General features: G+C 44.7%; 1 protein-coding gene, 1 long non-coding RNA gene and 1 other non-coding gene across 4 annotated transcripts in view; all 3 read right to left on the bottom strand.

Annotated features, from left to right (window-relative positions):
* CTTNBP2NL (CTTNBP2 N-terminal like) overlaps positions 1 to 5,286 on the bottom strand; it is a 58,185-nt gene extending 52,899 nt beyond the window's left edge. For both annotated transcript variants that reach the window (XM_009001884.5, XM_009001885.5), the window contains exon 1: positions 5,228 to 5,286. The gene's annotated coding sequence lies outside the window, so the exon portion shown is untranslated. The remainder of the gene's footprint in view (positions 1 to 5,227) is intronic.
* Positions 5,287 to 7,959: 2,673 nt separating this feature from the next.
* On the bottom strand, positions 7,960 to 10,339 carry LOC128928250 (uncharacterized). Its single transcript, XR_008473105.2, has 2 exons — positions 9,803 to 10,339; positions 7,960 to 9,713 (listed from the first exon to the last, which is right to left on the bottom strand). It is a non-coding gene; the product is annotated as an uncharacterized LOC128928250 (long non-coding RNA).
* Positions 10,340 to 16,790: 6,451 nt separating this feature from the next.
* Positions 16,791 to 16,907, bottom strand: LOC118143314 (U5 spliceosomal RNA). Its single transcript, XR_004727541.2, has one exon. It is a non-coding gene; the product is annotated as a U5 spliceosomal RNA (small nuclear RNA).
* Positions 16,908 to 26,666: the final 9,759 nt, after the last annotated feature.

Genomic DNA, 26,666 nt, shown 5'->3' with positions numbered 1-26,666 from the left:
ACCATGGTGCCGTTAGCAAAAACAGGGATGTCAGAAACGGAACTGGGTTTACTGGGGAAATGATGACTGTGATATGAGACATGCCGAAGGAGAAGTAATTCGACCCCCAAGAGGAACGTGTTAAGAGTCTGTTAAAGTGGTGAGGGCTAAGGGTTTAGAAGTGAAGGAGCTTTTGAGGATAGAGCCTTTTAAGGAAATTTGTTCTGTGCCCTTAATTTAAGGACAAGAGGCAACAGGATGAAACTGATATATAGGGCTAGAGGAGGTCATTGTTAAACCCTCAAATATTAAGTCCGTTAAGAACCTGATTGGTTCTGTTGTTACTTCTGTAGGACCTGCTGTAACAGAAAGGACTATTTTAGCAGAAACCAAGTAATGAGGGCCTCCCCAGCCCCCACTCTCCAACAACAACAACAAAAAGTTGTGCTCCTTTCTTTTTCCTGTCACTCACCTGTTAGTTATTCTTCATCCTTCTCTCCATTGTAACTTACAATTCTCAGCTCATGTTAAAACAATTCATCTCTGCTTCTCCCTTCTGTTCTTCCCTGGCTCTCACCTATTGACGGCAGGTAGACCCAGAGCACACTTCAGCTTCAGCCTAGCCTTTCCCAGCAGCTTTCCGCAAAGAATGTACACGGATGCTCCCGAAGCTCAGGGTCAGGAGTCTTGTCTATATAGACCCCTTAATCCTGTGCTCTCCTATTTTCCTTTCTAGTTTCTGTTAAATTCAGCAACAATTAAGGGTTGCATTCTTTAAATTCAGTAACAACTTAGAACTATATTCTTTGTGGCTCCAGAATTCAGAAAGGATTAATTAAACTGCAAATGACACATTAAGATTGGAAGTTTTGGCTCTGTACCTGAAATGTAGAGTTTGGAAATAACTGGCAAAGAGGAACCATATTAGAGTGTATTGCATTATATAGTTCAATGCCTCCCTGTAGTCTTGTCCTGCCCTTCACCTTCCCCCACCTCTACTCAACTCCCCTATCCATGTTTTCTTCTCACTCCAGTTTTGGTTGTTCCTATCGTGGCTCCTTACTTTGGGGACAGTGGGGGAGGTTGTCTTTAAAAGTAAGGTAAAAACCACTTTCAATCAAAATTATCATTAAAAGTTGCTTAAATTTCACAGAAGGGTCGGGCGTGGTGGCTCAAGCCTGTAATCCCAGCACTTTGGGAGGATCACGAGGTCAAGAGATCGAGACCATCCTGGTCAACATGGTGAAACCCCGTCTCTACTAAAAATACAAAAAATTAGTTGGGCAAGGTGGTACGTGCCTGAATCCCAGCTACTCAGGAGGCTCAGGCAGAATTGCCTGAACCCAGGAGGCGGAGGTTGAGGTGAGTCGAGATCGCGCCATTGCACTCCAGCCTGGGTAACAAGAGCAAAGCTCCGTCTCAAAAAAAAAAAAAATTTTTCACAGAAGGTACAATTCTATACAGTAACCACAGTATCCACAAAACCATTTATATGACATTCCGGATGGTGCTGCTAAATGAGTAGAGCTTGGAGTAGAGCAACTGACAATTCAGAAAGAAGACATCAGCTGGCTGAATCCCTTGCCCTTCTTTTTCCTTGGCCCAAAAAACTCAAGAAAGATAATTTGCATGACAAAATTATTAAATACACACGCTCCAAGATAGATACACTCTCTCCTAGAAATCCTTGGCTCAGATGCTTGAGATCGCGACATATACAAGCAAGCTTTGTTTCCCTCTCCTTAGGACTTAGACATAAGTTGAAAAATTTTAAACAAAACCAGTCAATAACTAAAATCCAACACTAATTCTTCACCTTTGCTAACATGCTGAAGGAGTAAAAGAATGTTTAATATTAAATTATTTAACTCACATGCCAAGTGCTAATAATAATACCTATCAATTACTAAGCGCTTCTTATATTTTGGGCACCTTGCTTTGTGATATACGTGTGTGTATATTCGTGTAATCCTATCCTTTTTTTTTTTTTTTTTTTTGAGACAGAGTCTCACTCTGTCACCCAGCTGGAGTGCAGTGACACAATCTCAGTTCACTGCAACCTCCGCCTCTTGGGTTCAAGCAATTCTCATGCCTCAACTTCCTGAGTAGCTGGTACTACAGGCACACACCACCATGCCTGGCTAATTTTTGTATTTTTAGTAGAGACAGGGTTTTGCATGTTGGCCAGGCTGGTCTCAAACTCCTGGCTTCCAGTGATCCACCCGCTTTGGCCTCCAAAAGTGCTGTGATTACAGATGTGAGCATCCGCACCTGGCCTATTCGTGTAATCCTTAAGGAAATCTCTCCAAGTTATTTCTATGTCACAGTTGAGGAAACAGACTGAGCTATGGTGAAGGCAGAAAATTATTTTCTTGCCCTGGATCACATAGTGATCCCACACAGAGTTGGAATTTGAACCTAGGTTTGCCTTTAAAGTCTGTGCTGTAAGTACATTCCCCAGGCTCATGATAAGTAAGCCATTTTCTCACTAAAATGCTTTAAACTGAAGTTTCGAAGATTTAATTTTAGTCATTAGCAGCAAATCTCAGAAATTTTAATTTTGTTAATTTTTTGAGATGAAGTTTCTCTCTTGTCGCCCCGGCTGGAGTGCAATAGGACAATCTCGGCTCACTGCAACCTCCACCTCATGGGCTCAAGTGATTCTCCTGCCTCAGCCTCCCAAACAGCTAGGATTGTAAGAATAAGCCACCACATTCTGCCTCACAGATATTTCTTTATAGAAAATTCAATATTTTAGTCACTTAAGACATTGCAATTTCATAAGACTGTAGATGGGAAAAATCAAGTTAAGACAACAAGTAGGCTGTTTATACTAACAAGCTGTGTCACATCTTATCGGTGTATTACCTGTCAGTCTATCTTAAGGTGACAGCTTCAAACTAAATTAAACACTCATTAAGCCATTCTAGGAACTGTGAAAGATACAAAGATGAACAAAAAAAAATACCACTATCTGCCTTCAAAGAATGTATAATTTGAGGAGAGAGAACAGACCTATATCCTCGCATACTATTCTTGTCTTCATCTAGCATGACCAAACAGATGCTGAAAAGGTTAAAAGAAAGATTTTCAAGACCCAAAAGTATAACAAACAGATCTTGCTTACTGTGCTAAATAATAAAAGAACATTGTTTGCTTTTCCTCTCTATTAAAACCCGGCAATCGCCACAACTTTTGTTTCCTTAGACTCTTACCTTAGTTTATTTTCTGTTCTCTGCTGACGTAATACGACTTATCTTTTTGGGATTTTGTTATGCTTTTAGTTTTTTCTGCTGTAGTTGCTGGGGGCCAATGTCTTAGCCTTCTATTGCAGCACACATTGTCTTTGCTACAGAAACCTCCAGTTTCTTCTTTGTACTTTCTTTTTTTTAAATTTTTTATTGGATTTTAGGTTTTGGGGTACATGAGCAGAGCATGCAAGACAGTTGCGTAGGAACACACATGGCCGTGTGCTTTTCTTTCCTTCTCCCCTTCACCCACATTTGGCATTTCTCCCCAGGCTATCCCTCCCCACCTCCCCCTCCTCTTCTTTGTACTTTCTTATTGGAGATTTGGAAATAATTGCTGAAAAGATCTGTGAGTACCCAGTGGCTCTGAAACCTTGAAACCTAACTATTCAAAAACAATTACCTTCGGGAAGTTTAATCAAGCAGGTAAAAGACAACAGTCATTCCAACTCCTTGCATTCTATTGCTATCAGCTTTCGCTATAGCTGACAGTGGGGAGGTGGACTTGAGGTTGAAAGCAAAAGAAACTACGCTAAAAATATGGCAAACTTTAATATATAAAAGTGCCAGCGATGGATGATTACTGGAGAGTCAATGACATTAACATGAGATCCAAATCAACACCTTGCACCTGCTGAAATGAAGGCCAACTTGACAAAACCTTTAGAAACACACTAGAGAGACACTTTTTGGTAAACGTGAATAGCTAGAATTTCTATCTTGCCTTTATTTACTCTTATCTCTGAGATTTATAAATTGTTCTTTTCATCCTCTCAATTTTGGTAGGTGATTGTAAAGCCAATCAAAATATATATGTGTTTCCCGGGGGCAGGGGGAGAAGGACACTCTAAAAAAGGGGTTAGAGAGGAAGCACCGGCCGCAGGACTAGATTAATCATAAACCTAGATAACTGCACCTGAATTTGCTTCAAATACTTCCTGCCTTTTGTTTCAACCTGCAGTATACCTTCAAGGTTAACTGCAGTCTCCCTGAGCAATGGACCAGCCCACCCTAGACTGGGATATACTCATTCCTAATCGACTGCTATTTATTTACTTTTGTATACTGTTTCATTTGAAAACACCGTGTTATTCATTGACTGTCAAGCCACATACACTGCATTCCTGCCCACACAAAGCCAACTCTGCAGATATTCAACACACCCACCTCACTGTGAAATGTAAGATGGCTTTTCACCAAGTTCTCAGGGGAGAAATAGGGGTGGAAAAGGAAAAATGAAACGCAATTCAAATCTAAGAAACCCTCCGAGGCTGGACTATCCCAGAAGGAACAGAAAGTAGACGGAAGGTACAAAGGGTAAAGGAGAGGAGGTCCTATTTCTTCCTCTTTTAGAGTCTAAAGAAGTCCCGAAGCAGGAGAGCCCCTGACTCCTCACAGAAGGCCAGAGATGCCGGGGGCGGCGGGAGGAAGGCTGAGTATCAGAGAATGGGGGATGGGAAGAACAAGTCGGGGAAGCCGCTTCCTCGGTAAAGCTGGCTGTCTAGGTCGCGTCTTTGATTTTTGCTTCGCCCCATCCCTCCTTTTTGGAAAACACGAATTATATCTTACGGAGGAAAGCAGCTCCAGTTCCAGCCTGGCGAGCTGGGACAGGTGTAGGGAGGAATGCATGGCCTTCCGGGGGTACAAAATGGGGTTGGGGGCGGCAGCCTAGAGAATCGGTAGCTGTGAGTCCTCTCCGCCAAGGCTGAGGTGCGGGGTGGGAGGAGCCTTTGAATGAGGGGTGTCAGAGGGAACCCCCTTCTGAGGAGCTGGGAATCGACAAGGAACAAAAAGTAGCTGTGAGGACCCTCGAAGGATGAGGAGCCAGCCGCCTCCTCGGGGAATACCGGGAGGTGGAGGAGACGGCCCCGCCCCCTCAGGGGATGGGCCCGGCAGCCGTTGGGACGGCGGCGAGAGGCTATCGGTGCCCCTACCCTTGCTTTGCTCTCTAGAACCCGGCCTCCCAGCCATCACCAAGCCCCAGGGCTACTGGCTCCTACCTTTCCGCGACGCTCCGGGAACCACTCTCCGCCGCCTCCACTCCCCATCCACAGCGGCTGAGGCTCCGCCCCCTCAGCCGCCCGGCGGGGACATTGGCATTCACCATCGCCAATCGTCTCCTTGCTTCTCCAGCCCCGGCCCCAATCCGCGCCGACTGGAGGCGGGGCTTCTCCAATGTCATTCAAGCTCCTCCCGGGGCCCCAAGATCCCTTTTGTTTGGGAAGAGCCAGGCTGGGATTGAGCTCGCGTCACTTCCGGGAGGAAGTGTCCTCCTGGGTCCCGGGGTTCAGGGTGAGCTCTAGTCCGCGCCTCTCCCGGCCCGGGGTCTGCAACTTTCCACCTTCTGCGTGGTTTCTGGGCAGGACCGTGGCTAGTGCTTCATGCTTTTCCCTGATTGTATGGGGAGTTTAGGAATGGAGGGCTCTGGTAAGCCTGAGCGATTGGGGTTTTATCCAGAATGTTAATAAATGAAGTGGGCTTTTGTATCTGCATTAGAATGAATTAGTTGTTGAAAACCTGGCTTCGCTGCTCCCGCCACCCTTTTTTTTTTTCTTTTTTCTGTGGGCGTGGTGCTGGAAGCAAGGGTGCAAAGATGAAATACCTGGAGATGACCCTTCTCTCAACCACATTTTGTACAGAAGAGGATACTAATTTTGGGGGACGTAAACCCAGCCGACCTTTTTTCCAGGCGGAAGTCGAATAATTGCAAATTTGTGTGGCAGGTTTTCTCTCTCTATGCTTGCCAACTGAGGCGACTTTTTTCTGTCCTTGGCCTCATTATATTGTGGGGAATGGTTTGCAGTGAAGCTGAGAGAGTGGAGAGTACAGAGGATGCAAGGAATGTCTGCCTTGTGAACACAGGAATGCAGATCTTAGAGGCAGCAAGTCCTAGGCAGGACCAAATAACTCAGAGAGAGGAGTGGATGTTTAACTAGCTGTATCCCTACCTGAGGTCAAAGTTTTTTAATTCCGTTTCCATTGAATGGCTGTCAGCTCACAGATTGATTCAACTGGTTACATTTACAATAACCACATTATTTTAAATATACGTATGAGACAAATATAATGCCTAAATAATTATTAATTAATAATTAATACATTATCCCTAAGCTTAGCAATTACAGTTTGCAAGACAGCATTAGGGACCTAGTACTTGCCTAGTCAGACAGTCCTCAAGGCAGATGCAGCCTGCCTCATGCAGTTTACAGTCTGACCGAGGGATGTAATCAGTCTGTGATTGAGTCTGAATGAAGTAAACAACTATTAATGTTATCATTGTGCCATGTACTTTCATTTAATGGTATTTTATGTCATCTTGAGTACTGTGTGAGAAATCTATCCTACAGTGTAGGATAGATATCATTGTGTCCAACTTACGGACGAGAAGACAGAGATTCAGAGAAATCAAATAAAAGCTAGTAAATGGTAAAGAACTTCCAGTAAGGATGTGTGACTCCAAACTTATGCCATATTCTGCTCACTTCACGTTGGCTCTCACAGGGTGGACTGAGAATGGGCGTGGATGATTGTAAAGCAAACATTAGAGCCAGAAGGACAGCTCCATGCCTCCTCCTGTTGATTTTAGGCTTGGGAGGGTCATCTCTATAGATGAAGGACAGCAAGACTATGTGTGGAGGTGCTCAATGGCAGCGTAAGCGAATCAGGAGTAATGATATAGGATATACCAAACTTCAGAAAGGCATCATGCCTTGTGTTCTGAAGACTGACAATCTGAAAGGTAAATGAAGGACCAGGCACATAGTAGGTACTCAATAAATACTGAGTTGAAACAAAATGTCTGAAATGGTTACAAACACAGTGTGTTAGGTGCTGGAACAGGCAAAAGAACTTGAAAATCCCATTTCCTCCTCCTCCCCTTTGCTCTGCCTATGGGTATGCAGTGAGGAAGTGCCTCATCGCCTGACAATGAGGAAGATGTGGGAGAACAGGCTATTTTCTGCTGGCTCTGAGTCACTCTAAGAGTTGTTCTAGTGAATCAGCTCCTCCCCTTTTTTTTTTTTTTGAGATTGTGTCATTGCACTCCAGCCTGGGAAACGAGTGCAATGACACAATGGACTCATTACAACCTCCACCTCCCGGGTTCAAGAGATCCTCTTGCCTCAGCCCCCCTAGTGGCTGGGATTACAGGCATCTGCCACCACGCCTGGCTAATTTTTGTATTTTTAGTAGAGACTGGGTTTCTCCATGTTGGCCAGGCTGGTCTTGAACTCCTGACTTCAGGTGATCCACCCGCCTCGGGCTCCCAGAGTGCTAGAATTACAGCCATGAGCCACCATGCCCAGCAGCTCTTCCCTTCTTTCTCTCCTTCCCTTTGTAGCTGTTAACCCACCACCACCCATTCTGTTCTCCAGCTGACTGGGTGGGAGGAGTGCTCTGTGACCTACTTCCTTTAGAGCAATGGGTAGCTCCCCTGATTTACTGGCTTCCCTTCTGCCTATTCCTAAGTGAGTGCAGAAGGACTCGGCAAAAGTGCGAACATCCTGCCTTGTAGGATTCAGAGTTCCTGAGGGTGTTCAGATTGCTTTCCTTTTAATTTTTCACCCCTGGAAGTCAGGCAGGGCTTGTGAACCTTGTGTATCTTTCAGACTGCAGAAGTGAGAGAGTCATGGGCCTTTGTGATTCTTCAATGTATAAACCTTGTAAATAAATTTAGAGTCTGGTGCAGAGGTGTACACAGAGGTTAAAAAATGGTTCATAACAATATCTTAGATTTGTATAACAAAATGTAACATTTTAATGTCTATTATTTTATCAAATGGAGAGTAAAATATTTATTAAATGCTTATTGTGTGTCAGGCAACAACTTAAAGTGCTTAAAAATTATAGATTGTGTCAATTTTTTTCCAAATGGGTAAACTCTCTAAGTAGGTGTTCCATAAATGTTTATTGCTGGTTTGGGGAGGCAGAGGTGGAATAAAAGCAGCCTAGACTAGAGGTTAGAAAATCTGGAGTCTAGCTCTCATTCTGTCATCAAATACAGTAGTTTCCAGCTGGTGGCTTAAAACAACAGAAGTATGTTCTCTCTCAGCTCTTGAGGCTAGAAGTATAAAATCAGGGCGTTGACAAGATTGGTTTCCTCTGGGGACTCTGAGAGATGCTCCATCCCAGGCCTCTCCCCCAGCTTCTGGTGGTTCCCAGTGGTCACTGACTTGTAACTACATCATCCCAATCCCTGCCTCCGTCTTCACGGCCTTCTTCCCTCTATGTCTCAGCCCTTTCTGTATGTCTGTTTTTCTTTTTTTGAGATGGAGTCTTGCTCTGTTGCCAGGCTGGACTGGAGTGGTGCAATTTCAGCTCACTGCAACCATTGCTTCCTGGGTTCTGGTGAGTCTCCTGCCTCTGCCTCCTGAGTAGCTGGGACTGCAGGCACGCACTACCATGCCCAGCTAATTTTTTGTGTTTTTAGTAGAGACGAGGTTTCACCATGTTGGCTAGGATGATCTTGATCTCTTGACTTTGTGATCTGCCCACCTTGGACTCCCAACCTCTTCTCCTAAAGGCTCCACTCATGTTGGACTTAGAGCCCACTCTAATCCACCACGGTCTCATCTGAACGTATTACATCTGCAAAGACCTTATTTCCAAATAAATTCACAGTCTGAGATAGGTGCACATGAATTATGGAGCGATGCCATTCAACCCAATCATCACCTACTTGGCAAAGTAACCTTCTTACTTAACTCCATTTAAGTTCATTGATAAAAGGCATGAAAGTCATGGACTAATTCCTAAGATCATCTCAGCCTATAATTTAATATAATGATATATGCTAGATGCATTAATCAAGCTATTAAATTATGTGCTAAGCATTATGTAATTTATATGACATCTCATTTCACCCTTAAAAGAATTCCATGAGATAGATGCTAATAGTCCCCTTTTGCAGGTGAGGAAATTGAGGCACAAAGAGGTCCAATGTCATGGACTTCGTAAGTGATGAAGACAGAATAGTTACTTAGATCTGATTCCAACGCGTACCCTCAGAATTACTCTGCTCTATCATCTCTCCATCATGTCAAGTGGGTTAGGAAGATGGGGAATGCAACACATATTTTTCAAATTTGATTTATGGAATATTTGGAGCTGAGTAGCAATTTTCTGGAGTTACGTGTATAGTTTGGACAATTTTATTTTATTTAATTAAAATATGTATTGAGACAGGGTCTCACCCTCGCCCAGACTGTAGTGCAGTGGCCGGATCTCCCGGAGTGCAGTGGTCCAATCTCTGTTCACGGCAACTTCTGCCTCCCAGGCTCAAGCTGTTCTCCGGCCTCAGCCTCACAAGTAGCTGGGATTACAGGCGCCCGCCATTACCGTCGGGCTTATTTTTGTATTTTTAGTAGACATGGGGTTTCATCATGTTGGCCAGGCTGGTCTTGAACTTCTGACCTCAAATGACCTACCTGCCTCGGCCTCCCAATCTCCCTTGAGATTCTAGGCGTGAGCCACCGCGCTCGGCCTGGACTGATTTTAAAACAAGGGAAACCAAGAGAAACGTGAATAGTGGGTGGTAATGAGGCTTAGTAGATAGGAGGAGAGCTGTGGGCACTTACCTGAACTTGTTTCTTCATTTGTTAAATGAGTTAATAGTCTCTGTCTACAAGACCAGGTGGTTGTCAGTATCCAAAGTATAAACGACCTTGGAGACCTTGCTCAAGCTCTTCCTCTTCTCTGAGTCCCAGACTCCAGCTAAACATCTGGGGCTCCAAAAGTCTCCTTCTAGCTGTGACCCACTGAGCTGGGACTTACCAAGATGCTGAGTGCGGCGTGAGCTAGATGCATAAGTTGAAGTGAATGGGGAAAGTGATGAAAACTAATGCTTTATTTCTTCTGGCTTGTCTTCACCGTCTCCTTTTCCTCACTCTTTCCGCCCCCGCCCCTTCTCCCTGGGGCTGATGAGGAGGTCAACGTTAAAGAGGACTCTGCAGCCCGGGACCAGGCTGAAGCCGAGGGAAGGTACGCCCTCCACTGCCCCTTTGATCCTCTGCATTTTCTCCCATCATGTGTTCCCACAAAGGCTTTTCTGGGCAGTCCTTAAATATCCTCTTGCTGCTTCTCTCTCTGCTCTATCTGGGGAGATTCGGGAACCCGGAAACGAGATTTCTGGGTGTGGCTTTAACGTGTTCCCGAGCTTATTGCTCCCCCTAGTGTCGAGCAGTGAATCCTGCAGCCGTCGTCGTCTTTTCTGACCACCCTTCTGAGGCCTCCCCCGCCCAAAGCAGTTTTTCCTTTTATGGGTGTGGGCTGACAGTACAGCAGGTGGCGACTCAAAGGACTGGGGGCTCAAAATCCACCTCGGGGGACAGACAGATTCTTTGTGTTTTGGCAAAATGTAGGAGCCAACTTGTCCATGATGGAAGCTCTAAACTCTCTTTTTTTTTTTTTTTGAGACGGAGTCTTGCTCTGTTGCGCAGGCTTGGAGTGCAGTGGCTCGGTCTCGGCTCACTGCAACCTCCGCCTCCCAGGTTCAAGAGATTCTCCTGCTTCAGCCTCCCGAGTAGCTGGGATTACAGGCGCCTGCCACCACATTCCGCTAATATTTTATTTTTAGTAGAGATAGGGGTTTCACCATGTTGGCCAGGCTGGCCTCGAACCCCTGACCTCGTGATCTGCCCATCTTGGCCTCCCCAAGTGCTGGGATTAGAGGCATGAGCCACTGTTCCTGGCTGGAAGCTTTAAACTCTTATCCTAGATTGCATTTGGGGAAGTCCAGAAGTGAGAGGGAAAGAAATCTAACGTTTGGTGCCTACCAGGTACATAAGTGACATAAATAATCCCTGTAACCATTACATATATAATTATTGCAACAATCCAGAGAGGTAATGTTTACTACTTCTAGTTTTTCAGAAGAGAAAGCAAGTTCGGAGAAGTGTCTTCCCCAAGGTCACATAATAACACTAACAGCGATAGCAACATTAGCCAATGGTTTAGTGCCTGCTCCGTACCAGGCATGTGATTTCTCTTAATCCTCACGGGAACACTTTAAAGTGGTGATTATAATCTTCATTTTACTGAGAGGTAACTGAGATTTGGACAGTTTAAGAAAGGAATAACTGAGAAGCTGCCTGAGGTCACACGGTGAGGTCCTCCTGTTTCCAGTCCCACAGTTTCCATTCCACCATGGCCTCATGGAGCTGGTGGGTGGTAGCGGTGGGACTTGAGCCCAGGCCTGACTTAATGTTCTTTCCATTACTGGTACTGCTTGGCAGTTCTTCCCGAGCACCAGGAAACCAGGGTCATGTGGTCCTTTGGAGTTCCCGACCTGAGATGATGGCAATGAAAATGCCAAGGCATAAGTCCAAAGGATCCTGGGGACAGTTTGCTCATGGAAGCACATGACCAGAGCTGCACAACAGTATTGCTGTCAGGGACCCCGGGGAGGACCTTCAGAGGAACTGAGTTCTGTCTCCCTCCAGTAATTCTGTGTGGAACTCATGTGTTCCCCTGAAGCTGGTGGCCATGATGGGGAATGCAAAGCAGACCTAAATGGACCTAAAAGGAAAGGTAGATGAAAAATTCCTGGAAGTAGATGAGAGAAAATTCCAGTCAGAAAATTACCAGAAATAAGCAGGGCACGGTGGTGTGCACTTGTAGTCCCAGCTGCCTGAGAGGCTGGGTGGAAGGATTGCTTGAGTCCAGGAGTCCAAGACCAGTCTGGGCAAAATAGTGAGATGCCTTCTCAAAAAAAAAAAAAAAAAAAAAAAAAAAAGAAAGAAAAATTACTGGAAATATATGAGATATACCATGGAGCTCCCAAATCATCCAGCAAAGCTCCCTTTATATCCAAAATACAGATTAGTTATAGGTCCCTGGAATAATGCTTTTTTTTTTGAGACTGAGTCTCACTCCATCACCAGGCGCCAGGCTGGAGTGCAGTGGCGTGACCTTGGCTCACTGTAACCTCTGCCTCCCGGGTTCAAGCAATTCTCCTGCCTCGGCCTCCCAAGTAGCTGGGACTGCAGGTGTGCGCCTCCACGCCCAGCTAATTTTTTGTATTTTGAGTAGAGACGGGGTTTCACCATGTTGGCCAGGATGGTCTCGATCTCTTGACCTCATGATCCACCTGCCTCGACCTCCCAAAGTGCTGGGATTACAGGTGTGAGCCACCACGCCCGGCCAATACTTTATGTCACTTTGGGTGAATCACAAATTTTCTTTTTCACTTTTCTCTTTGAAATTATTAAATACTTATTAAATTATTATCATGACATATGCCAGGTGGTAAGTTGACAAACTGGGGGATGTCATGTTTGTCATTTTGAGGTATAAATGTCATATAAATAGTCTGGTGGGAAAAGATATTGTTGGGAACTATTTTTTAAAAACTAATTTGTAAGTTACCTCATTTCATTAAAGATGAACTCTTTCCCTCTCTTCCCACCCCTCCCCTTTCTGCCTCTCTTCTGCTTCCTCTGTCCTAGGTTTCTTCCCCGCAAAAAGTCGAGCCAGATTCCTTTTCTGTCCTTGTTGGTGTTAAGATAAAGCTCTGAGTAGCCTTGCCAGAAGGGCTGAAGCTTACCCAAAGGCTGGTCCTCTTTCTCTTTCCCTTCTATCCTGCCTTCTTTCCCACACACAACCTCACATTAATCAGAAAATAACTTCTGTGCTAGGGCCGGAGACACAGCTTCAGTTTGGCCAGGCTGCCTTACAGTTTCAATTTGATGAAAGCCGATTACACATTTCCTCTGGTCTGTTATTTCAGCTGAAGCACCACACAGTTGGCTGAATGGGTCCTTGTTGCACACAAAAGGGAGAAATATTTGTAGGGAAACTAATGACCTGGTTATGGCTGTACCGTCATTTCTAGGCAATTTCCTGGTAAATGGCCCTTTGGAACAGTCTGGTGCTGGAAGCTTCTGTGCCCTCATTTCTTCTTCGTAGCTCCGCTGGGCTCCTGCAGGGCCCAGTCTGCCCTGAACAAAGTGATCAGGTGACCCGTTTCTTGGGAGGAGTTTATACATTTCCCAGCCCCCTTTCTTTCTGCCATTTGCCTTTTTCTTGTCCTCCTTTTATTCCTAAAATTACTCATTGAATGCCTGTTAACATTGCAGTGGTAACTAACACAAGTTCTGGACCTCAGGGCCCTCGGTCTTGAATGGAGGTAGACTTGTGGAACTCTCGGACCCAGGTACTCCTGCTTTCTGCAGCCATGCTTTCCAAATAAAATAACGCAAATCCCTATCGACATCATCATTGGGACTCCAGATGTCAGGGACAGAAATCCTTATCCAAAATGGCAAAAGGATTTTTATTAGCTCATACAAAAGGAAAGTACAGGAGTAGTCTGATTTCAGATGAGACTAGATCAGTTTTCTCAAAAATGTTACCAGGACTACCAGGTCCGCCTCCCCCTCCCCCTCCCCCTCCCCCCCTCCCCTCCCTCCCCTCCCCCTCTACTTTTCCTTTCCTTCATTTCCTTTCCTTGAGATAGGGTCTTGCTCCACACTTGGAGTGCAGTGGTGCAATCAGAGCTCACTGCAGGCTTCCACTCCTGGGCTCAAGCAATCCTCCTGCCTTAGCCTCCCAGGTAGTGAGCCATGATGCCTGGCTGAGTTTTTGAATTTTCTGTAGAGATGGGGTTTCACTATGCGGCCCAGCTGGTCTCAAACTCCAGGCCTGAAGTGCATCTTCCACCTTCACCTCCCAAAGTGCTGGGATCACAGGGGCAAGCCATTGTGCCCAGGCAGGGCCAGCTTTCTAGCTCAGTGCCTCTCTTCTCTACTTCCTCTGCATTGGTTCTGCTTTAGACATGCCTTCTTCCTCAGTTGGCAATAGGCACAGTAGCTCAGACCTCATATCTTGCCATGTTCAATAGGAAAGATTACCTGCTCTTTTCAGAAATGGGAGAAAACTCCCACTGTCTCCTTGGCTCCGTTTGGACCCTGTGTTCATCCTTGGACCAGATATTGTGACCAGGGGATAGGCTGCTTTTATTGACTAGATCTGAGTCATGAGTGGCAGAGGCTCATGTGCCTGGAGACATGGATGAAGAGTAGGGAGAACTTATAGCCTGAAATAATGCTTCTCTCTCTCTCTCTCTCTCTCTCTCTCTCTCTCTCACTCTCTTTCCCTTTCTGTCTCTCTTTCTCCAGAAAAAGTGGGGATGGATGTTTGGGAATAAAATAGTATCTACTACACATTTGAAAGTGTGTTTCACATTTGCTCTCATTCACAGGTCAGTTTGAGCTGTTGTCTGTCCAGCTCTGGTTAAGCCTGGGGCTTTTATGGGCCTCAGAGGGGAGGAAGTGCACGCCATTTGGTCCATGGGCAGCCCAGAAAATGCACCACAAGTTCCTACACGGGTCAAAGAGACTGAGCCCGGACCCTAACCTTCAGGCCCTCCCTGGCCTGAAGGTGGGGTCTCACCAGGGACCTGCCCCCTTCTGCCCAGGAGCCTGTCTGCCTCCTGTCGCCATCCATGGTGCCCAGGCTGTTCCCACCAAGGGACACCTGCAGGCCAGCTCCAACCTGCCCTCTGCCCCATCTTAGCTCCCCCGCCCCTCCACCTCCTGCAATCTGCCCCAACCCTGCTCCTCGATCAGAGCGGGCAACAGAATTGGGAAGAAGCCAGCGAGTGGGAGCAGACACCCTCAAGCCTGTGGAGGAAGCAGGGGCCTTCTTGGGCCCAAGGGTGCAGAGTACTTCCTGTGCCTGGGAGGGCGGGGCTCTCACCCAATCCATGGAGCATGCAGGCAGACCTGATGGCACCTCCTTGCAGTCTGGGGTAGGGCGTCCAGATCCTCACTGGGCACCTCTCTGCCCACCCCTCTGTGTCCAACCACCCTCCTCCCCTGCCAATGGGCCTCATTATGGCAGCCCCCACACAGTAGGATCTGGGGAGGCTCCTGCTTGTCCCTGGCTCCTGCTGACTCCCTTGGAGCGCAGCACTGCCCCAGGCCCAGCTATCCCTTCTCTCTACACCCTCCCTGCAGGGGCACCAGGCAAGAGCTGCAGTGCAGTGCCAGGGTCCAGTGGCAGAGGCTCCAGGCCTGAACGTGGGTCCCACCTGCCCTTGGGAGGGTGGAGGCAGTGGAGTCAGCTGTCTCTAGATATGGGGCATAGGGACCCTCCACTGGGTGGAGGGTCCTATCACTGCTCCCACAGCCACTTCTGCCGCCACCACTTGCACCTCCCCGCTGCAGCCGGTGTGGTGGCAGTAACTGTTCCAGGTGGCCCACCACTGCCCTCAATATCACCCATAAAAAAGTTTGCTTTTAACGTATATCCAACAAATGCACAAACATTTGATCAGAAATTTACATGATTTATGTCATGCAAAGTTCTATTCCAGCCCAGTTTTAGAACAATTTTTCTTTTAAAAAAGAAAATTTTAAATTTAGTGTCAGTTAATACTGTTTCTAGAAAGCCATGGACCATGTCATTTCAAAGAATTTCATTTGACTTCATCAGCCCTGTCTCTCTATTAATTTCTAGCGCTGCTTTTCTCCAGACCCTGCCCCCATCTTCTCTTCCAGAGATTATCCCCTTCTTAAAGCAGCATTCAGTCAACAAAAATATGTCGAGTACCTGTGTCCTAGGTGCTAGGGTGACAGTGATAAGCATGATGGTTGTATTTGTCCATTTTGCATTGCTATAAAGGAATACCTGTGACTGGGTAATTTACAAAGAAAAGAGGTTTATTTGACTCACGGTTCTGCAAGCCATACAAGCATGGTACTCGCATCTGCTCGGGTTCCGGTGAGGCCTTGGGAAGCTTTTGCTAATGGTAAAAGGCAAAGTGGGAGCAGGCATGTCATATGGCGAGACAGGGAGCAAGAGAAGAGCAGGAGACCCAGGCTCTTTTTAACAATCAGATCTCATGGTAACTAATAGAATGAAACTTCAGTTATGACTGTGGGAGGGCACCAAGCCGTTTATGAGTCATCCATCCTCATGACTCAGATACCTCCCATTAGGCGCCAGTGGCCCACCTCCCACAGTGGAGAGTTGGAGGGGACAAACATCCAAACTTTATTAACGGCTATGGTTCCTTCTTCAAAATTCCTGTAACTTTGTCATGCAGAGCAAGTTAATTTCTTATTGCCCAAACCTTTCTTATCTCAGCTCTCTTCAGGGGTCCTCACTTTTTATAGCCAGATAAGTCCAATAAGTCACACTCTTCAGCAAAGGAATTGATTTGTATTGTCCTTGTAGGTCAGCTGGCTCAAACTGAGGCTGGCTTCTGTGATAATATTTTTATTTACTTTCCTGTTGTACAGGCAAACAGATAATGAGAATACCGTAGGTGAAGTATCATACTATTAATAGAAGTCTTGACTAGGTATAGCCTCCGGTGGAGCTAGAGGGGAGAGAGATGGTTCTTCAAGGAAGAACTTCTTGACTGCTGTATAATACAGCCGAGGGGGAGTCACTTTAGAGTCAGACCTACCAGCTGTGTGATCTGGGCATGTGGCTCAAGTACTTGGAGTTTCAAATCCCTTATCCATAACATGGAGAAAATAAGAACATACTTCATAGGGTTGTGGTAAAGATTAAATGAGATACCAAGCCATTTTTAACAAGAGCTCTTTTTTTTTTAAGAGCCCTGCCTAAGCAGGACATCAAAAAATTCAGTCATAAACTCATAATTGTTTCTCTCCGTGAAAATCTTTAGTAAAAGGCAAAAGATTAATTCGTTATGAAGAGAAACCAGAGCATAACAAGGGCTCTTTTTAACAATCAGATCTCATGGTAACTAATAGAACGAAACTTCAGTCATTACTGTGGAGAGGGCACCAAGCCATTCATAAGACATCCATCCTCATGATTCAGATACCTCCCATTAGGGCTACCTTCAACATTGGAGATCACCTTTTTCTCTCTACCACCAATCTACCACCGAGTCCTTCAGTTTTACCTCTTACATTTCACAAATCCCTCTATGTCTATTTCTACCACCACCATCTTGTTTGCCCATTATCTTGTCTCTATCCATGACAATAGCACTGGCAATCTAATTAGTCTTCCCACATTCCTTCTAGCCCCCTCCAGCCCATTCTCCATACAGCAGTCTGAGTAGATTTTGAGAAAACACAAGCTGATCACGTCATAGCCCTTCCCTTCCAATTACAGCTTCTCAGTGCTCTTCGGATATCCTGATTTACAAAGTCTTGACTGCTGCGTGTCTCTCCAGAATAACCCAGAGCAGACCTGTTCCTTGCTCTCTGTGCCCCAGCTAACTGGTGACAAGGACTCTCTCCTTGACAAAACTTTAGACAGGCTGCTAAGTGAAATAAGCCAGTTATGGAAAGATAAATGCTGCATGATTCCCCTTGTATGAGGTACCTAAAACAGTCAAACTCTCCCAGAAATGTTGTAATGAAATAAAATAGTCAAATTCATAGAAGCAAAAAGTGGAATGCCAGGGGCTGATGGGAGGGGGAGATGGGGAGTTAGTAATCAATGTGCATGCATACAGTTTCAGTTCAGCAAGATGAATAAGCTCTAGAGATCTGCTGTGTGACACCATACCTATAGTCAACAGTAATATATTGTACACTTAAAAATTTAGAGGGCAGATATTATTATTATTATTATTATTTGGTCAACAGGTGTATCCAGTTTAATAAAAAGGGAAAGGGTCATCAGGTGGCCACATCCTTTCTTTGTCATTCATATCCTCAACCTACAGATCCTTTTTACCCTCATAAGTTTGAATATAGTTAAGGTCAGTTGGGTCAAAAACTGATGTTGATTATGATTAAAAAGATATAAAATTCAACACCTTCATTAAAAATAAAGGCTGAGGAACTTGATAAAAAAACTAAAATATTTTTGTAGCCGCCTGGGAAGATCTTAATCCTTCCACATAGACAGATATCCTTATATCCACAGGAGACCATGTAGACTACAACCAAACTGAGTCCATTACTCCTTCCCTCACCGGCTCTTCTTTAGACCTTTTGGGAGACTTTGAGTGGCTCCTGTGTCTGTGACTACGGAGATGACCTGGGGACTCTGCTGCCAGATCTCGGGACCTGCTGTGGCAACATCTTGGCTCTGATGCCTTTCTTGGCGTGGGGAGGGGCTTCTCCTTTCGGAAGATCGACTCCGCCTTCTAGGAGACCAGCTCCGACTCCTTCAGTAGCGCAGTGGGCTTGTCCTAGTGTCGGTAGCTTCTCCGGCGGTGATCAGGTGATGGCACTCTTTCCAACTTCTCATCCTCCTCTTCTTCCTCTTCACTGGACCCCACATCGTCCATGTCCTCCTCCAGAGCACTAACTCGACGCTCCAGGTGCTCAGCTTCCTCTAATACATAGCGTTTCTTAACTCATGGTTTGTCGACTACAAGTTCAGCCGTGAGTCAAAGCGCTCCTCTTTCAAGTACTCAGACGCATAGATACGCGTTCCAATGATCTTCACCAGATACTGAGGGTTGGTGCCGCGGATGTTGTGCGCATCCTTCACTGAATGGGGGTTAGCCATTTTAGAATGCCTTGGATTCTACTTCCGTCGCGTCTTTTAATGCGTCACATCCGGGTTCAGAAAAAAAAAACACCCAGAAGGATGGAGAAAGGTGGAAGTTTCACTACACAGCTTAGGCTACCATCTTGAACGGGCAGATCTTATTTTAAGTGTTCTTACCACACACACACACACACACACACACACACACACACACACACACACACAGACACAGGCAGGATGCTGGATGCCTCTGTTCTGGGACATGACTTCTACTCACCCTTCCCCACAGTTCTCCCTGACACTCCCTCCTCCCTGTCTCACCCTGCAGCTTCTCCTCTTCCCCTCGCAGTCTCACTCCTACATGCAAGTGAAACTACATGCTTAAGATTTGCAAAGACCATCTCGTTGATGAACTGTGTGGATATGCCTGGGCCCTAACTTGTGCCCGAGGAAGGCTTAGACACTGTTTTCCCTTTCCTTTTCTCTGGGGGGCCATGATGACATCGAGCTTTCTTGCTTGGTCTCCCTCATCTCAGCTCCTTCCAATTCTTTGTGGCCAGGGTTTTTCTTTGTATTTTCTTTTTAGGAGAGGCACTAACACTGGGTAATGTGGCCAGTCCTTTTTTTCTTTTCTTTTTTTCTATTTTTTTTTCTTTGAGGCTGGAGTGTAATGGTGGAATCACAGTTCACTGCAGCCTTGACCTTCTGGGCTCAAGTGATCTTCCTACTTCAGCCTCCTGAGTAGCTGGGACCACAGGTGCATGCAACCATGCCCAGCTAATTAACATTTTTTTTTTCTACAGATGGGATCTCTCTACATTGCCCAGGCTGATCTTGAACTCGGAGGCTCCTGCCTTGCTTGGTCTCCCAAAGTGCTGGGATTATAGACGTGAGCCACCATGCCTAGTTTAGCACATTCTTTCACTTCCCACTCTACATACCCTCCTGGGTAAGCCAACTAACCAGCTGGCGTAGTTACCATCTCTACATGGATCATTCCCAAATTTATGTCTCTCGCCCAGGTCTTTCTCCCGAGAGCCAGACCCTTCTTTCCCCTCACCCACCACATCCTGCCCATCACCAAGTCCTGCCGGTTCTACCTCCTTGATCCAGCAAGTCTTTCTGCATCTCTAGTCACTACCTTAGTTCAAGCCTGCTTCCTCCCTCTGATGGATCCTGGCAACAGCCTTCTGTCTGAGTTTCCTGTGTTTGCTCTGGCTCTTGCCTCTTCAAACCATTTCTGCATGGCAGCCCTAATGATTTTTGTGTAGTGAAAATTTGATCAGGTCACTTGTCTGCTTAAGTTCCTAGTAAGTCATGTGCTTCCCATTGACTTCAGCACAAAGTGAAATGTGAGCATGTCAGTCACATCCCTTCTTGATCTGCCCTTTGCATATATTTCTATCTCCAACTTTTGCTACTTCCCTGACCCCAGGCAACACTAACCCTACTGAACTACACGAATTCTCTTACTTCATTATGATTTCTTTGGCCTTGGGACCATTTGATTTGCTTTTCTACCTGAACCACCTTTTCCTGGTCTAGATAAAATACTCTTTCTTAAGCACTGTCCTCAGATGTCACTCCCTTCAGGAAGCTTTCCATGATCTCTTAATGCTTGATTAGATTCCACCCCCACCTCTATCCCGATTGTTCTCAATGCACCCTGCATCTGTACTCCTTGTCCTTTTAGTCATATCTGTGTCTCCCTCAGATTGAAAGTTCCCTCACGGCATGTCCTCTGCCTGTTTCATGACTGTCTTCCTAGTTTGTAGCATGGTGCCTGACACATAGTAGGCATTAATAATTAATGAAAGAGCAGTGATTTCCTAAAGCTTTGTCACAGCTTACCACAGTGGTTAAGGACAAGGACATTGAAGCCAGTTGCGTCTGTTGCTGGCTTCAATGTCCTTGTCCTTAACCACTGTGGTAAGCTGTGACAAAGCTTTAAGAAATCATCTTGGCTCAGATTCTGACTCTATGTGTACCCTTGGGCAAGCTCTTCAACCTCTCCATGCTTTGGTTTGATTACTTTGAAAACGTTTCTTATCTCATGAGATTGCTTGGAGGATCAAATAGATTAGTGTTTATATGCCTGGCATAAAGTAAGTGCCATGTAAATAGGATAACTTATTCTACTTTACGACCAAACATGATACTTTTGAGAGTGAAACAGATGCAATTAGTAGTTACGCCAGGAAAATAGATGTTAATTGGGACTGTCTTGGGCAAACAGGGATATTTGGTCCCCTGGGATGTAAGAGCTCTTAGGTTAAATAAACATCTTCATTTTTGTTACGTTTGTTTTTCTGTGTCTATTTTCCTCTAGTGATTAGTAGTTAATTCTTCCAACCATAAAGCTTGTGTGTTCGTTTTTAGAGACAGCAGAGGAAAGGACTGGGGAGACAATGTCCCAAGGTTCAGAGTTGGTAGGACAACATTAAAGAAATGGAAATGAAGTTGAATTCTTAGGCTCTGAGTACAGAAGAAAAGAGGAGCCTTTACACCCCACTGAAGCTGAGTAGGCTATGGGTTTGACAATAGAAGGTCACGTGGTTTCCTGACGGGTAGTATGATTGCAGCCTTTCCTGGAGCCTTGCCTGGGAAGATTTGTGAGCAAGGCAAGCTGTGCCAATCTACTTGACATGTTGTTGCTGTCTGGTCACTGAGTTTGCTGTTTTCTTTCAAACTGTTTCAGAAACATGTAGTTCCATTTGCTTCCCCAACAGGGAGTGGTTTTTCATTACTTTAAAATAGTTGTTTTTATAAACTGGGATAAACACCTAGTGTGCAGAAGTTCTGTTGCATGGTCATTCCAATTTGAATTCTGTTATTTCTCCTGCTTACCTGGGTGGGAGAAAAATATACCTTCTAAACACAGTTTTTCTTTTTCTGGTTTCCCAGACAGGTGCACTATCAGATAACGCACCTTGCAGTTGACTACATCTGCTCAGAATACCAATTGCAGGCAGTTCTTGTGACCGTGATGCTGCAGGGGAGGAGAGAAGGGAAAGAGGAGAGCAGCTTTTTTTATCTTGAAATACTGAAGCCTGTCAATTTGAGGAGGTGCCATTTAGAGATGTGTACCAACTCCATTCTCACCCTCTCTTCATCTGGGGTGGGAGTGGAGGTGGTAGTGGGGAGGAGAAAGGAACAAAAGAATGAAATGACATTTGTAGAAATAATTTCCACAAAGCATGTTGGTCATGTGCTTAATATAGGAGCGAGAGAGAGAACTGAAGACATATTTGGCTGTTAGTTACTTCAAAATTCATTCAACATATAATATATAAAGCATTTACTATGTGTTAGTCACAGTGCATCAATGTGTATGAAGAATGTTGTATAGGGCCAGGCGTGATGGCTCACACTTGTAATCCCAGCACTTTGGAAGGCTGAGGCTGGTGGATGACTTGAGGCCAGGAGTTTGAGACCTGCCTGGCCAATATGGCAAAACCCTGTCTCTACTAAAAATGCAAAAATTAGCCATGTGTGGTGGTGCATGCCTGTAATCCCAGCTACTTGGGAGGTTGAGGCATGAGAGTCACTTAAACCTGGGAGGTGGAGGTTGCAGTGAGCCAAGACTGCACCGCCACATTCCAGCCTGGGTGATAGAGCGCGACTCTGTCTCAAAAAATAAAGAAAGAAAGAAAGAAAAAGAAAAAAGAAAAATAAAGAATATTGTATAAAATGTAGGCTTAAAGTTACATGTGGTAATTTTTATTTTAGAGACAGAATCTTGCTCTGTAACTGTAGGCTGGAGTAGAGTGACACAGTTATAGCTCACTGTAGCCTCCAACTCCTGGGCTCAGGCAATCCTCTCACCTCAGCCTCCTGAGCAACTAAGACTACGGGTGCATGCCACCATGCCTGGCTAATTAAAAAAAATTTTTTTTTTTTGGTGGAGATGGGGTCTTTCTATGTTTCCCAGGCTGGTTTTGAACTCCTGGGCATCCCAAAGTGTTGGGATTATAGGTGTGACCACTGCTTCTGGACTATGTGTGGTAATTGTCTTAATTTTGGACATGTTGAGCCTGAGATATAGATTTTCATTAAGCATTTGGATATAGCTACCTGGAGCTCAGGGGAAAAGTCTGTGCAGGAAATATAGATTTGGGAACGATCCTCAAATTGGTTAGTTATACCAGTAACAGTGAGTGAAATAATTAGGGTTATATGAAGAAGAAGAGCATCAAGAATGGAACATCAAGTGACCCACGAGTTTCAACGGGAAAAATAAAGAATTTATAAAGAAGATTAAGGAGGACTATCCAGAAATGTTGGTGGAGAATCAGGAGAGAGGGATTCATTTAGTTAGTTTTTTTCTATTTCCTCTTTTTTGAGATGGAGTCTTGTTCTGTTGCTCACACTGGAGTGCAGTGATGAGATCTCAGCTCACTGTAACCTCCACCTCCTGGGTTCAAACAATTCTCCTGCCTCAGCCTCCTGAGTAGCTGGGACTACAGGCGCCTGCCAATATGTCCAGCTATTTTTTTTTTTTTTTTTGAGACAGAGTCTCATTCTGTGGCCAGGCGCCAGGCTGGAGTGCAGTGGTGGGATCTTGGCTCACTGCAACCTCTGCCTCCTGGGTTCAAGCAATTCTCTTGCCTCAGCCTCCCAAGTAGCTGGGACTGCAGGCGCACGCACCACCATGCCCAGCTAATTTTTGTATTTTTTTAGTAGAGACAGGGTTTCACCATGTTGGTCAGAATGGTCTTGATCTCTTGACCTCATGATCAGCCCGCCTCGGGCTCCCAAAGTGCTGGGATTACAGGCGTGAGGCACCGTGCCCAGCCTTTTTTTTAGTAGAGACAGGTTTCACTGTATTAGCCAGGATGGTCTTGATCTCCTGACCTCCTTCCTGATCTGCCTGCCTGGGCCTCCCAAAATGCTGGGATTACAGGTGTGAGCCACTACGTGTGGCCTACTTTTTTTTTTTCTCAGAATTTTGCTCAGAAATTTCACATTCATATTAATGAAATTTTTTTTTTTCTGTAGTTTTCTTTTTTTTTTTTCTCAAAGAGGTTGCAGTTCAGGGGAAATGAATGGACCGTACTAACAATCTTTTTTTTTTTTTTTTGAGAGAAGGAAAGAAAAAAAAAGGCGTGAAGGAGAGGAAGAAAGAGGAAGAAAAAGAGGGAAAGAGAACGGAAATGTTGCTTTATTCTAAAAAATGGGTATTAATAACAGCCAATCAATATTTCATTTAAACCTATGAGTAGGTGTGATGTGGTATTGACAAGAATGTATATTTTGTGTATTTAAAGTGGAGAGCTCTATAAATATTTATTAAGTTTACTTGCTCCGGATCTGAGTTCGAGTCCTTGATATCCTTATTAATTTTCTGTCTCATTGAATCTAAGTCTCTATGTATCTGGGTGTTAGGATCATTAGCTCTTATTGTTGCATTGATCCTTTTACCACTGTATCTTTGTTGCTTTAAAAATCTATTTTATCAGATGCAAGAACTGCAACCCCTGCTTTTTATTTATTTATTAATTTTTGCTCTCCATTTAGTTGGTTAATCTTTCTCCATCCCTTTGTTTTGAGTCTTTGTGTATCCTTGCATGTGAAATGGGTCTGGATGTAGCATACTGTTGGGTTTTGGCTGTATCTTTTGATTGGGGGATTTAGTCAACTTAAATTTAGGGTTACTGCCATTTGATGTTAACTGGCTGTTTTATCCATTCGTTGATGTAAATTCTTCTTTATGTTGGTGCTCTTTACTTTTTGGTATATTTTTAGAAAGGCTAATACTGGTTGTTTCTTTCTGTGTGTAATGCTTCTTTCAGAAGCTCTTGTAAAGCAGGCCTGGTGGTAATAAAATCTCTGAATACTTGCTTGTTCATAAAAGATTTTATTTTTCCTTCAGTTGTGAAGCTTAGTTTGGCTGGATATGAAATTCTGGGCTGAAAGTTCTGTTCTTTAAGGATGTTGAATATCGACCCCCACTCTCTTCTGGCTTGTAGAGTTTCTGCTGAGAGATCTGCTGTAAGTCTAATTGGCTTGCCTTTGTGGGTAACCTGACCTTTCTCTCTGGCTGCCCTTAGTATTTTCTCCTTCGTTTCAACCCTGGTGAATCTAACGATTATGTGCCTTGGGGTTGCTCTTCTTGAGGAATATCTTTGTGGTGTTCTCTGTATTACCTGGGGTTGAATCTTGTCCTGCTTTGCTAGGTTAGGAAAAATTTCCTGAATAATATCCTGAAGAGTATTTTCCAGCTTGGATTCATTCTCTCCGTCGCATTCAGGTACACCTATCAAACGTAAATTAGGTCTTTTCACATAGTCCCACATTTCTTGGAGACTTTGCTCATTGCTTTTTATCCTTTTTTCTCTAATCTTGTCTTCTCGTTTTATTTCATTAAGTAGGTCTTCGACCTCTGATATCCCTTCTTCTGCTTGAACAATTCGAGTGTTTAAACCTGTGTATACTTCTCGGAGTTCCCATATTGTATTCTTCAGTTTCATTAATTCACTTATATTCCTCTCTAAGTTGTCTATTCTCATTAGGATTTCATCAAACCTTTTTTCAAAGTTCTTAGTTTCTTTACATTGGGCTACAACATGTTCTTTTAACTCACAGAAGTTTCTTATTATCCATGTTCTGAAGCCTGATTCTGTTAATGGGATGCACTCGGTCTCCATCAAGCCTTGTTCCCTTGTTGATGAGGAACTGTGATCCTCTTTAGAGGGAGAGGCGTTCTGATTTTGAGTATTCTCAGCCTTTTTACGCTGGTTTCTTCCCATCATTGTAAATTTATCCACCTGTCGTCTTTGTAATTACCAACTTTCAAATTAGCTTCCTTCTTGAGTCCATAATAGGCGACTCTGCCTTCCCGGAGCTCCAAACGTTGGTCAGAAGGGGAACCAGTCCCGTCTACTCTGCACCTAGAGCTGCCGCGCTGAGGTGCCAGCAAAATCGCTGCGCTGGCCGCAAGAGTCGTGCTGGAGACCCGTGGGGCTCCTCCACTGGGAATCTTCTGCTCTGTGGGCGACAAAAATTTGTCTGAAAGTGTGGCGTCCTCTCGTTCTCTGCGCTTTCACTGGGAGCTGCAATCCCGAGATGTTAGCGATCAGCCATCTTGGATCGTTCTACTTTTTTTTTTTAATCAACTTTATGGAGATGTAATTTACATACAGCCAATGCAGCTATTTTGAGTGTACAGTTCCCAGACAGATGCTGCCATCAGATGCCACCACCTGAGCAGCTGGCAGGTAGTTCTGGGGCAGTTTTGGCAAGTATATATACTTCTGTAGCCGCCACTCAAGATATAGAACATTGCCATTGTATTAAAAGCTCCCTCCACAGTAACACCAATTATTTTTCAAAGTATTCCAAAAGGATGAATAGGAGAGAATTATTTCTAACTAATTCCACAAGATAAGCATTACTCGAATACCAAAACCAGATAAGGATACAACAACAAAATAAAACTACAGGCCAACATTCCTGATGACCATGGATGCAAAAATTCTCAGCAAAATACTAGCAAACATAATCCAGCAATGCATTAAAGACAGCACACCAGAATTGAGTGGGATTTATTCCAGGGATGCAAGGATGGTTCAACATACACAAATGAATAAATGTAATACACCACATTGTATAATAGAATAAAGAAAAAAATCATATGATCATTTCAATAGATGGAGAAAACAGTGTTTGATAAAATTTAACATCTCTAGTTAACAAACTAGGTATAGAAGAAACATACTTCAAGCCTGGGCATAGTGACTCACGCGTATAATCCCAGCACTTTGGGAGGCCGAGGTGGGTGGATCACAAGGTCAAGAGATCGAGACCATCCTGATCAACATGGTGAAACCCCGTCTCTACTAAAAAAAAAAATACAAAAATTAGCTGGGCATGGTGGTGCGTGCCTGTAATCCCAGCTACTCGGGAGGCTGAGGCAGGAGAATTGCCTGAACCCAGGAGGCGGAGGTTGTGGTGAGCCGAGATCGTGCCATTGCACTCCAGCCTGGGTAACAAGAGCGAAACTCCATCTCA

Source organism: Callithrix jacchus, chromosome 7 (assembly GCF_049354715.1).
Source record: "Callithrix jacchus isolate 240 chromosome 7, calJac240_pri, whole genome shotgun sequence".
Classification (NCBI taxonomy): domain Eukaryota; kingdom Metazoa; phylum Chordata; class Mammalia; order Primates; family Cebidae; genus Callithrix; species Callithrix jacchus.
The sequence above is the reverse complement of the archived record's forward strand: the minus strand, read 5'-3'. Positions and strand labels throughout refer to the sequence as shown.